The following is a 14,153-nucleotide window of genomic DNA, read 5'->3' on the forward strand; positions in this document are numbered from 1 at the left end:
AAGTCTGCATTTGGCATTTGTGTGTTATTCGTCTGTACTAAGTCAGTTCCGCTTGGACATGTATTGAGAAATCTTGTTCTGTTATTCGTCTCTGCTAAGTCAGTTCAGTAACCATGACAATAGCAAGGTTCTTTACGTATTTATTTACTAAGCAGGGCGCCTGTGTTCTTACCTGTCATTGAAATCCTTTATTTCTTGTTTGATCGGGGGCCCAAATATTGCCTCGTATATACATCTGTTGGAAAAATCCAAGATTGTAAAATGAACTAATTCGAAATTGATGGTTTAAATGTATTTTGTTTATTTTGATATCAGGACTCAAATTCATAGTTATTCGTGTCTCATCTTCTGTTCAACCTAGATTTAGGGGGGAGCTCTAAATCCTCTGTTCAACCTCTTGTACCAGTCTCAAATTAAAGAGTGAGACAGAGTGAAGTTTATATAGAGGATTCAAAGCCATCTGATTTATGACCAATTTCATGCTTATTGTTTAAGAGGGTCCAAAATTGGAGCAGTTGGATCGAGAAAGTGTCATAGATTTTAAAAGGAACCAAGTAGGGTTGAATACATGTTTTTCTAATAAACCTAGCCTTCAACGTGTTGCAACATGCGCTTGTGTTTGTCAAATTTAGGGGTGTGCAAAATCAAAAAATTCCGATTTACCGACCGAATTCGAATTGAATTTGAAATTTTCGAAATCGGTAAATCGGAAATCGGAATGGAATTCGGGTTTTCCGAATTCATATATTTCGAATTTGATTCGAATTCGGTAATGGAGTTTTTCAAATCGGAATTTTCGATTTCGAATTCACAATTCAAAATCGAAATTCGAATTCCGATTTCGATTTCAAATTCGTTTTTAATATATAAATATATTTTTTATACATGTAATATAAAATTTATACTATATAATATTATATAAAATTTATATAATATAATATAATATTATATTATATTATAAATTTTATATTATATAATAATATATAAATTTTTCCGAATTCGGTGAAATCGGAATTTACCGAATTCGAATTCGGAATTGGTGAATTCGAAATCGAATTCGGTCAAATTATCAGATACCAAAATTTCGAAAAATTCTCGATTCAAACTTTCGAATTACCGATTTCGAATTCGATGCACACCCCTAGTCAAATTGAGCACAGTAGTGAAATGGGTTTTTTTTTTCTTTCTTGGAGAGTAATAGTTAGAACTTGGCATTAATTTAGGAAACAGAAGTCCACTCGTTTAAAAAGAAAAAGAAAAAGTTTAAAACCATAAATATCATCTCTTTCAATCAACTAAAAATCAATTAAAACCATAATATATCCTTTTAATTAGATCCCTATTGCTGGTGGTTCTGGAGTATTGCAGATGGCACCAGGGGCTGCTATTATGAAGAGAAATATAATAGAATAGTGTTGCTGCCCTGAAATTACTACTGGTATTTCTGGATATGTATTTTTTTTTTCCAAGCAAAATCCGTTTGTGGAGGGTTTTGACAAAAAGATATACCTTTGAATTTGAAATTTAATTGTATAACATGATTTCAAATCTTTAAACAATGAAAATGAAAAAGGAAACTTCACCCAAATAAGCTTGAATTCATTGCCGCCTCCTTCTCCGTATCACCTCAGATCAAAGCCAAAACACCAATCTAAAACACAAGAGAATGTTTAAAAGCAAACAATCTCACAGACAGACAGCGGTAGAAAACATGAAATGCAGCCATTGCTTTAAAAAGTGAAGGTATTGGGTGGGACATTTGGTCTCTACCCAGGTGGCGCGAAAGCCTGAGGCGGTGGGCGTAAATTCAGCAAATTTTGATTTTTTTTATAAGTATTTAATAATATATAAAATACAAAAATGTTATAAAAATAAAATTAAATATAAAAAATTTTGGGAATAATAGCATTGAGAAACATAGAAAATTTAGATTTTTAAACTATTGTGGCACATATAATAGTATAAAATTAATAAAATTGGGTAATGTTTGGTGTTAATTCAGAACTTGACCAAAATTATAAAAGAATGGAATTTAAAAAAAAAAAACTGCTACTTCGTAAGAGCTGTTGATGTTGGAATCTATTGGCAATTTATGTGTAATCTTGTAGATAAAGTTGGATTTTGTGTTTGAGTTATTTGGGTGTCCAATGACAAACTCAACTCGCCTAAAATTTATTTCGGTTTCTGACACTCAACCCAAAACTTACCCATAACCGAAGAAACCCAACCTGACCTTTCAGATTAGGGTTGTTGGATTTGGATTTAATTTTCCAACTCTAAGAATTATCCTTACATCTTCGTTCTATATATTGTAGCTGAAAACATTTGACCCTAATCTCTAGGAATAGGCCAAAATTGAAATTTCTCATGACATATATATCAAAGGCTAATATGCACTTCAACTTGTGCGAGGACATTATAGACAATTTATTATACGGAAAAATGATACCATATATTACGCCATTGATGCTACAGGATGTCTTCGTTAGTGATGGATGACTAATAGATAATCATACAAGAATTTCTGTTAAGGGGTAATATCTCTTTATCTTCCCAAAAGGAATCTAAGCTAACCAGCTAATTCGGAAACAAAAATAAATTAAAAAAAAAAACCAAGGAAAAAGAAAGAAGGGAAAAAAAAAAAAACAATCAATTTCCGGAAGGAGTTCTCATGTCCTCCCCAGAAGTCCTGTTTAACACAAAAAATAAAGAAAAAGGATTACAAACTTCACATGAATGATGCCAAAGCAAAAACACACAGTTATGAATTAATCAACCTACAAACTTTGCACGACTGATTCCAAAAGCAAAATAGCATAATGCAAGAATTAGAAAACCCTAAATAAAACAGAAACAAAGAAATCTGTATTCCACTGCTAAATAACAATCTCTAGGCTTCCTAGTACATTATTCAATCGTAAATAGAGCAACTAACCAATATCCGTCGGACAACCATTAAAAAGGGCTATCTGTTGCAGATATATATATTTTTTCTTTTGAATGGCAAACTGCACCTGCCTACTTAAGTGGTTGTATAGTTGCCACAAGATTGGGGAAGATGCTGCCGAAGAAATTCTTCATCCTTGTCAGAAACCGGACTTTCCTTGTATCTTTGCTCTCCATATTATAGACATAAATAGTTGACAGCGGGGATTCCTTGATATTAAGAGAAAATTCCTTAACTTCAAAGAAAATCTCTCCACTCGGGTTTAAACCGATGGGCTTGACTATCTTTTCTCGCAATGAAATTTCCCTTGTGTACCAAAGTTCCGGCAACAATAAATCCACAACAGTCCACCTTGGACCTCCGTAATCTTCTTCTAGTATCCAAATCTGCTTGTGTTTTTGTTGCATCAGAGTCAAGCGTCCCCTCAGGTCGCCTACAAAATGTACAATACCACCAATCCCGCGGGGAAGAGGCAATAGTTGAAACTTCTCATGAGTTATATCGTAGGCCAGTATGGTGTCATTCTGATCTGAACGCCGCCGTGGAAGTTGAAATCTTTTGCAAGGGGGACAAATGATCATATATATTACGCCGTTGATGCTACAGTATGTCTTGACATGGAAGTCCTCGAAAAGCTCTTTTGGAAGAGGATAATCGCTTGTCGTTTTCTTCCAACAATTGGCTCCCAAAGTCAATACTTCTATAGATACTTGGCTTTTATGAATATCGGAATTTTCAATGTAGCCATCCGATATGGTATTCATACGGAAATCCATCCGACAAATGCATAAGACCTTGTGTTTCTTGATCGAAACATCGAACCCCAAAAAGTATTTACTGGAGACACTCCAATTGTCACATCCTGCAACGATTCCCATATTCTCAATCACCTTGCTTGCGTCCCAAAAGGGATTACGAGGAGGAAGGTGAACAACTTTTCTGGTTGTAGGGTTCCAAATAATGTTTTTACGATGTACTAAGCCTTCAACGTGTTGCCATTCGCCATCGTCGTTGGAAAAGAATTTTTCTTGGAGAATAATGGGGACTTCAAGGTGAGCAAATTTACCTTCTGAATCTAGTAGAAAAAAAATCATTGAACTTCCTTCTGCCTTCAATAGTTTCCTCTTCCTGTGTACACTTCCTCCTAACGAGAAGGTTGGTGCCACGATTACAGGGGCGATTGCGAAAAGCATCAACAAGTTCAGAATCTTCAATAATCGAACACCAATGCTTTGATACACACTTGAATCTCAATAATGGTTTCGGTGGAAGTTTTACGAATATTTCTAAAAAGATGTCTTTCGGAATAGGAACAGTATTTTTTCTCTTAATCGGTTTCATCTTGTCTAAGGACTTGTTTAGGTTTTCGAAAATTGATGTTGATGACCAAAGGAAACTCTCTCTCTCTCTCTCTCTCTCTCTATATATATATGTGTGTGTGTACACATATATGGGAGAGTCCAAGTTATCCGTGTTACCCTTTTTCCCTTTGGCCTGTCTAACGAAAAACAAGTAAAGCTAATTAGTTAAGTAGGAACGAAGTTGTGGAGACAAGGAGTCATCATAAGTTCATAACTCACAAATGAATATCTGACATGATACCATGTGTAGGTTTTAACCGACTATATATTACTATTTTCACCAGAAACAGAATTGTGATTGTAAATTTAATAGAACTTTTCACAATTTATTTAACTTACTCTTTGAATGACAAATCTTACTAAATTATTAGCTAATATACCAATATTTGTACAAAAGTTACAATTTTTTTTTATATAAAACTTACTACTTTTGAAACCTAAACTTGTGATTTCATACTAAGAAATCTTACTTTTTTAAAATAAAATTTACTACACCATTGGCAAATCTTACTAAGTTTCGAGCAAAATTTATCATTGTTCACGGAAAAATTACTAATTTTTCAATAAAAAATTCTGACTTCATTAATAAATCGTGCCACTCCTCATCACTTCAAACTTTTCCTTAGGAAAAGTGTAATTGTCAGTGTGCGTGTATGTAGTAGGTTAGGTGTGATTTCGACACTAGTTAAAAAATTCCCTTTTTTTTATTTCTTTTCTCTCCTTTTCTAGCCCCTTAGAGAGCTGGACTATAATTTGCAATAATTTAGAAATCAGTATGGATTCATTGAATAAAGGAAAAAAAAAGTTTCACGCTTTTTAGGTGAATAAAGTTTAGGAGTGCTCAATTATACTTTTTTTTTTTTGTAATATTCCAAACCTTAGGATTGTTTGGTGAAATTGTCATCAATCTCAATAGAGGTTTTGAAAATTACTCTCAGTTAACAAGTACATTTGTACTACAATTTATGTGTGTTAAACAAATGCCTCTTAGGCATCATGTAGAAATCCTACATTTTAAATGGTACTAAGTTGAAATCTTAGCTGTATGTTGCTTATTTAATGTCCTAAAGGATCTATTGAATCAGTGTCTATATACTCATTAATACACTCAACTTATATCAACTAAATGTCTATGTGAGTAATAATGCTCCCATCGTTGCACTTCGTTACTTTTTATTGATCTTACTCTTTTCTTTCAAAGAAAACAAAAAATTAACACTTGGGGCTCAATCAAATTTCCAATCGTAGCTGTAAATAAATTTGCCTCGTGAACTTTGTGGTGGTGGTGATCAACAAGGCACATTTATGTGAAAGCCAAAGACGTATATATTTGGCTATTAAATGTAAATGCATGGGGTTGAAAAAAAAATGCTCCATCAACCGGTACGTGTTCATGATAATTGGGAGATGTGGGATCTATTGGTGATAGTATTGAGGTATGAGATCTACTAAATATCTTCAACCTATTCTTTTAGAAGTATTATCTAATGTAATTCCTCAGTTGACAAAACTTTGACATTTCACCCAAAAAGACACTTGGATTCAAATTCACTAGCTCAGATTTCGGCCTAATTTCCAAGGATGATACATGAAGCAGTCCATTAAGTGAGAGACTCCGATGACTTTCGTGGCCTATATGGATGCTGACTTTATTAAATATCTTTCTGGGTTTTTTTGGGTCAAATGTCAACAATCTACATCTATATCTACTCTTATTTCTATATTATGAGAAAAAGGATAGATCTAACTAGATCATTGGAAATTAGAAGGGACTAAACCACCTTTAAATCATAAATCAGACGGGTATTCTTTGGAACCCATTGAATTTGAAGAAGTCGTATAGAATGGCAATTGATGGTAAGACGAATGTGGAGTTTTCAATTAAACGAAACTTGTGTGGTCTCTGTTAAATGGAAGGTACCAATAATTTCTAAGCTGGGGCTGGGATCATTCAATTTTTCATTGGCTACGTTACGAAAATAAAATAAAAATTGAAGTTTGAAGTTCCAACTAGAAGATGGTTGTCCACAAAAACGGGATACATTTTAGATACTTTGGTGGTAATCTTTGGCTAATTGCAGCACTACAAGAAATTTGGTCTTTTGTGACAATATTATCAGTGACGATGAAAAACTTGTCATAGTTGACCCAATTCAGTGATGACTTTTGATGTTGTCACAGATGACCTCATATAGACTTATCATCAGTGACAACATGGGATTAGTCGTCACAACATGGGTGGCACGGGAAATTATCTTTGTGACAATTTGGAAAAATGTTGTCACTAAAATGGTCCATTTAGTGACAACTTTCAACATTGTCATTGTCACTCTATCGATTTAGAGGTAGTGACAACAATTAGTCGTTACTGTCTAAAGTACTTCTTCCTAAATCACTTTCATTCATTCTACTATGCCAGCCTAACTTTTGCGATTTAGTCCCAATTGTGATTAAAAAAAAGTTTCATTAATTCTATTATGTAACCTTAACTTTTGTAATTTAGTCCCATATGTAGTACACCAATTTCTTTAATTCTAATATTACACCCTAACTTTTGCAATTTAGCCCTATATTTAATTCACCAATTTCATTAAGTCAACTATGGCACTCTAACTTTTACAATTTATCCCCATATGTAATACACAAATTTTATTAATTCTACTAGGGCACCCTATGGTGTTGCAATTTAGCCCTTTTTTCTATTAGCAAAATACAGAAGGTATCTTAATAAACTATGTATACATATTTTATAATTTTTCCAAATTTAGGTAATAATTTGTTCTAAATCTAAAAAAATTTCATACATTCCTTATTTATCCTGATGACAACATGGTGGAAAATTAATATATAGGACAATCTAAAAATAGAGGTCGTTGATAGTAGAATTTAACAATAACTGAATACGAAATTAAGTCTAATCCTAACATTTGCATGATCAAAAAGTTGTTATTAATTATAATAGTCAAATTTATCATTTATGAAATGGTACATATACCAAATACATTTAGCGTTTCGTACATGTATTTGCAAACTATTTTGCTTGTTCGATCAACTAATTCGATCGTCAGGTTTTGTTAGGCTATAAGTCATACACAATTGATAGCACCAAAAACTGAGTATCAAAAAGATTTTGATTAAAAGAATGTTTATTTTTTTTTTGAATCATAAATATATTTTTAACAAAATTTTTAGTTTTTGTACTATTTTATTATATAATAAATTAGAAAAAGTCCTATATTTAGTTAAAAATGCTAAAAATTTTTGCCCAAACGCACTAAATTGTCATATTCTATTATTTTAATACAATCTGAGAGTAAAAAAAATAAAACTCAAAACAATAGAAAAACTTAATTACATAACATAAAGTTGGGAAAAAGAAAAAAATAGAGAGATAGGAGAAAGAACGAAGAAAGCGTGAATTTCTTGCATCTAAATAGGAAGAACGCGTGTTATTTATTCATTCGGAACTAAGAGCGGCAAATTGAAAAATTCAAGAGGCATGGCGCGCTAAAAGAATTTTAAGGAAACGACATCGTTGCTTCATTAGTATGCACTCTATGTCCAAAACACCTAGCCAAAATTTCAGACATCTTTTCCCTCTCTCTTTATCCTCTTCACTTCACCGAATGTACTACTCTGTATCAAGCTCGCAGTACCAAATCCATCCGTGAACTAGAGTTTTCAATTGTCTTCCATAACCAATCAGTGCAAGCACTTTCAATTTGGGTAACTTTGTTGAGCTCGCACCACCAACATCCTAATTCGGCTGATGCATTGGCTTGGTGGCAATAAATTAGAAATTAGGGCTTGAAAGTTTTTAACAAAAGCAGAGCAGATGGGATTCTGGGACTTGATCAACTCAACAACTGAAGCCGTGAAGCGAAACGCACCCGCTCCAACGGCCATCATAGATCCATGCAAAGCCTCCTATGGTTATAGCTCTGCCGTCATTGGCAACATCGATAACGCCGTCAAAGTCAACGGGATGCAGGCGCTCAATGACTACATGCCCAGCAAGGAACCCGGTCAAGGATCAGCCTTTTCGCTTCCAAGTTCACCCAAAATGCTGCTCGTCATGCTCTCCGGGAATTGATCCCTGGTGGAAAAACAATGGCTGAAATTATTTCTGAGACAATGACTGATGTGAAATCTGAGAATCTCAGCAAACAAAAGATGATGGCAGTGACCCAAGTTACAGGAGGTGGTGGTGGAGGGAAAGTCTCCGCTGGCAAGAATTTGCTTGACCGAGTAGAAATGCAAAGCAGAGGTTTGGAAATGGGGTCAGCTGACAAGGGAAACTTTGCAGAATCAACTGCAAATCAGATACCAGAAGATGTGCTTCGCATTTTCATGATGAAGGAGTTTATGGGCAGGCGTTTTGCTGATGACTTGATACTTCCTCAGATTAAGCATGGCATCAAAACCAAGTAAATGGCTGCAATAAGGTCTTTGATCATTAAAAGTAAAGCTTTGGTCTTTCCTACTGATGGAGGAATATGCTTTGCTGATTTCTGTAGTCTACTCTAGTGTGTTTCAGCAATATATAAATAGTACTAGTAGTTTTTTCTTGAAAAAACAATTTGGGTGAAAGCTGGAGTTTAGAGTTTGAAGCTTGGGGAAAACGAGAAGTTAGGGATTGAAGGCATAGTTTGAGGTAATTTCAATATTTGTATCTAATCTTGCATTGCATGGTATACATGTTTGTGGCTATGGCTAGTTGCACCTTCTCTGTTTCTTGTCAGATTTAGTTTTTAGGTTCTTGAATCCCTTTTTGTTCTGGCTTTATAGATTTGTTGGATTTTCATGAATTGGTTATTTGTTAGTGACCTTTGGCTAGAGTGCTGTGAATCTTGTATTGTGTTCTATCTAAGCTATGAAAATTTGTCTACAGTTTTGTATATATATATTGTGGCTGATTTCGCTATCTTCAAAATCTGGTGTTGTTTTGTGCACTTCGCTGTGATGGTTTTCCATCTTGACATGTTTGCAAGATGTTTCTCTGATAAAGGATAACCTTATGTGATTCAAAAGGTAATTTTTTGCTTCTTGTAGAGAACTGAATTTGCCTCTTGAACCTTAATCTCATAATCAACAGTAGCCTTGCTAAGTTGTTTAGCCTTTAGTTGCTCAGTCTTGGCCAATGCATTTTTCCTCTCAACTTCTTTTTGTAACTCTGCCTCCCTAAAAGCTGCAGCTTTTTCAGCCTCCACTTCAGCCATCTTTGCCTGCTAAGCCCATCCAGCCTTTCTGGTAGCTAGAAGAGCATTGGCTTCAGCAACATCAGCCTCCCTTTGATTCTCAGCAAAAGGTTGTTCATCCAACTAGCAACATCAGCACCATTTCATGCTTAAACTGGTGGTCAGAGAAGCTTAAATAACCAGTTCTTTTCTCCATTTTCAGGTTAGAGAGCTTGAGAGAAGATTAACTGAAGAGCAGGAACATGACTTAAGGCTATTTCACTTCGTCAGAAGGTGACGCTTACTCTCTTTCATATGTTTCTTCCACAAAGAATATTAGAAAGTATGTGTACAAAAAACCAAACTAAGATACCCAAACTAATTCGAAGTATCTATGTAAAATAATTTTGTGTTCTACCAATTGAAAGATATTAGAGGGATGATATTGGAATTGCGTTAGTGTAGATGCAAATAATGTTGGGAACACAGGGCTTGCTAGCATTATTCATACTTTTCTTGTAGCATAGTTGGTCAAACACATAACTTCATGCCAAACATCTTAATTTTAGAAGTTAGACATGATAATATATTGAAGAATAGCTAAATCCAAATTAAACTCAAACTTGCTAGACTATTGTCTACTGCTTTAGTGCCTAAACGAGTCAGATTTTGTCCACAAAGTGCATTTCCAAATAATGTTGGACATTTTTAGACTAACTCGGGGCACTAAATAGTTATAATAGTATTAAAGCAGTACCTAGTTTTAATTGCAGCAAATGATGTGAAAATTTTAATAACTGGATTTGTCAAACATTTGTGCTTGTTAGGGTTTTTTTTTTTTTTTTTTTTTTATAGTCTAAGTAATCAATGGTTGAATGTTCTTGCACTTGATTAATTTTGTTGAAGAAACTCTCTACTTTGCAATGATGTCTACTATTTTCTAACATTTTTTAGTTTGACAATGGCAGTAGTAGCATAAAAAATAGTAGCAACCTCATTAGCATCTAGATTCAAGGTTAGTATTTCAATTTTTTCCGTACTTTTATGCTATGCAGTGGGCTATAATTGTGAAGTATGCATATTTTTGGCTTCTTCAATTTTTGTTAATGCTTAGATAAGCTTGAATAGGCTTGTATGATTTGACCTTCTGCTTGATAGCATGTAATGAACAAAATAAGCTCAGTTGTTCGCTATTTTGGTCTATGATGTTGTGTTTAAAATTTTCCAACCTAATATTATTCTGCTTATCCATAAAATGGTTGTGTAGTTAAGTACTAGAGCACCACACTCTATTCTTATGTTCTGGATTTGTAACTCTATGACATGGACAAAAATTGGATGACACTTGATAATAGAAAGGATGAGTCTTAGAAACTTGCAGTGGCTACTTTCCTTAAATTTGCATATTCTTAGAAGGCAAAACATGAAATTCTGACATGAAATTGAGAAGGATATTAATCAAGATGGGGATGAAAAAAGGGGTAGTGATATTGAAAATTTAAATGATATGTTCAATGACATAGGCACTGCACAATGGAGGGGGGAGGGAATTGGTTCAATCGGGAAGAACATAGTGGAGAGAGGTTGAATATGAATGAAAGTAAAATTGATACCTTCATATGATTGTTGGAAAATGCAAAACAAGAGCTCTATCCAGGCAACCAGTTTTCCTCCAAGCTGATTAAGAACTTGCAGGAGCAGCAACTTGAAATAAGAGGGCTATATGAGAATTTGATTGCCCAAATGAAAGAGTCACTTAAGACAGTTTATGCTGTCGCTTAAGGGAGCTTAGCTGTCACTTGCTTATGTTTTGAATTTGCTGGCTATGCAAATATGTCTAATAAATAAGCTATTGGAAATAATTAATGATGTTCTCTTTATTTTGGTTGAAACTCTATTTTGACTGATTCTTTTACTTCTTATCAAGTTGCCAGTAGTTGGAGTCTTGTTGTGTATGACTATTCATTCAAATTTAGTCGTAAAATGTTGTAATAGCATATTTTTTGACTAAAGTCTATTCTTATGCATATAATACTTTATTTTCAATGCAGTCCAATTTGATATTGATCATGAGGAGGCCGTTGGATATGATGATAAAGATGGTTGAAGTCTGACATTAGTGGTGCAATCTATGCTTTAGCTTAGAAATCTAGTACTCTATTTTTTTGGGAAGGATATGTATTAGCCATTGATGCTTGAACTGTGGGCTTTGGGACCCAATATTTTTGGTTGACTTCTAGTTCGATGAATTTATAGATGTTTGTGGCCCTATATATATTAATTTGTGACTTCATTCTACATTAATTTTGCCTTTTGTCAAATTGAATGTTCCGCTTTAATTTATTGGAATGCTATATTCGTAATGATCAATTTCAGCTCTTCAAAACAAAGCTAATTTATAAGTTCACTAAGTGATGATTATTCTTGTCACTGAATAATGGGACTGATAGTGACAAACTTAGGTCGTCACTGTAAACTTAAAATTTGTGATGACTTTTGCTTCATTTATGACAAAAATATAGACGAAATAGTGACAAGAAAAGTCATCACAAAATGATATTTTTTAATGATGACTTTTCCCTCGTCATTGAATAACAAGATTTTGTGATGACTTTCGAAAGGTTGTCACATGGATCCATTTGTGACGTAGAATCTGTGACAACCATGTGACAAACAGAAAGCGGGCTGAAGTACTGTCAGCGAAATCATCATCTATAGGCAACCAACCAACCCAAAAAAAAAAACGATGAATATATGCGAAATTTAAAGAAAGAATTGCACTTTTTTTTTTGGGTTGCTAGGGTAGATTGTCTCTGCGAAACTCATACAAGATCTGATCTTCTACTCCCCACCCCAGTGCTTGAAACACAAATACTCAAATTAGTTGGCAGATTTGGTTGCCATAGTTAATGCTGTCAATTTCAGTTATTGACTTGACTGAAGTAAACGAACGTCTTTTGTGGCTGTATTTATTGGAACCAAACTGAACGCCGGCCAGCTCCACTGAAAAGGAACTTATCATCCATCATCTTTGATTCATCACCACTGTTTAGGTGTAGCTATGACTGACCAAACTGCAACAAATCTTGTCAAAACGCACGAGGCTGTTGTTTCAAGTGTGTTCATTTTATTTAGTTCGAGAAGATGGAAATGTTACTAGCAAAAGAATTTGCTCTTATGCGTTAAACATATGTCAAGATGAGAGATGGATATATCCTCAGTGCCATTAAACACTCCTTGTATAATTATAATTTTGATCAAATCTTTACTCGTTACTATAAAGTTTTTCATAATCAATACATGTCATCTAACGTTTCGGGGAAAAAAAAAAGGATAGATAATTGTGAAGGCCAAAAATTATCATGACCGATAATTTAGGAAAATAATTAGTCTGACGGTTTCTGCATTATACGAATTTACAGAATTATGATCGATAGATACACAACCTCTTCATAAATTTAATTTTCTATACACACTTGTGCGCAATTACATTTATTTCCATTGCATGGGCTCGGTTTTAGTTGGGCTTAGCTTCGATTGGATCGCTCTCGGTTCAAGTTTAATTTCTACGGGAACATGTCAAGTCCGGTTTTCTTAGCCCCGTTCAGACGTGACCATACCACAATTGCGTCATCATCTCTTTGACTAATAATCGTCAGATAATTTATATTACCTAAAAAGATCAGAGAATGTTGTGGTGCCTCGAAGATATTTAAAGCACTTCTAGAGAATGATCTTTTAAGTTCTTAAAGTCTACGGTATGGTCCCTGAAAAAATTTCAAAAAACAAAAGTCTAAAGTATGGTTACAGTTTTTCCAAAGATACGCTACTATTACAAAAAGTACGGGATGTTGTCCTCAACACTTATTGTGGTGCTCGAGAAACAAACCTTGCTACTATCTCATATCCAAAAAAAAAAAAAAAACCCACGTGAAAAGCTTGTGCTAAAAGGGGAAAATTATTTTTGAAAAAAAAAATAAACAGCCACTCCTCCTAACATAAAATTAAAAACCTCGTTTTTCTAATGCCCAATTACTGGTTAGGGTTCTGCCGACGGCAACGGTTAAAATCACTACAGGTTCGTCCGGGACCGCCCGGGATGCAATTCGCGTAGCGCGCACTTTCGCAGGTTGGCCTAGGCGAACTTCCGCCAGTTGCTCTGGAAGCAGAGGGCGAAGGTCTTGGATGCACTGCAATCTTACTACCCCCACCTGCCAAATACAAAAAATCACTAGTATTACAATAAAATTAGATATTAATATCAAAAGGGCTAAATCCATGCACTTCAATTTCCCGCTATATATCCTTAAAAGTCTATAGGAAGTGTGTCAAATTTAGATGTGAATGTTTTCGATTAAAATATACTCGATCGCGGTTAAGCAATAAACAGAAAATGTAAACAAAAAGATGTATACTATACTTACTAGTGCAGAGAGCGGGTTGGACTAAAATCATGGAAATCATCAAAAGCCAATAAAAGATGAAAATAGGAGAAGCAAAAGTCTTCTTGCTCATCTCTGTGTGGCTGTCTGAAAACTTGTTCTACAAGCAAAAGTATTGGTTTGTGATTCTACTCGGAGAAAGATTTAAAAGGAGAAGCTACGTGGACCGACCGTGGGAAAAACTTTTAAAGACTTCACGGTCTTTTCGGGCTGCTGCTACCTTGAC

The 14,153-nt window shown here is 34.5% G+C and overlaps 1 long non-coding RNA gene across 2 annotated transcripts; it reads left to right on the top strand.

Annotated features, from left to right (window-relative positions):
• Positions 1 to 7,917: 7,917 nt before the first annotated feature.
• On the top strand, positions 7,918 to 11,789 carry LOC113716575 (uncharacterized). Of its 2 annotated transcripts, none has more exons than XR_011822925.1 (5): positions 7,918 to 8,962; positions 9,503 to 9,616; positions 9,709 to 9,779; positions 10,454 to 10,500; positions 11,537 to 11,789. It is a non-coding gene; the product is annotated as an uncharacterized lncRNA (long non-coding RNA). The 2 variants fall into 2 exon arrangements; XR_011822926.1 differs by having other exon boundaries at positions 9,512 to 9,616.
• Positions 11,790 to 14,153: the final 2,364 nt, after the last annotated feature.

This window comes from Coffea arabica, chromosome 11c (assembly GCF_036785885.1).
Source record: "Coffea arabica cultivar ET-39 chromosome 11c, Coffea Arabica ET-39 HiFi, whole genome shotgun sequence".
NCBI lineage: Eukaryota > Viridiplantae > Streptophyta > Magnoliopsida > Gentianales > Rubiaceae > Coffea > Coffea arabica.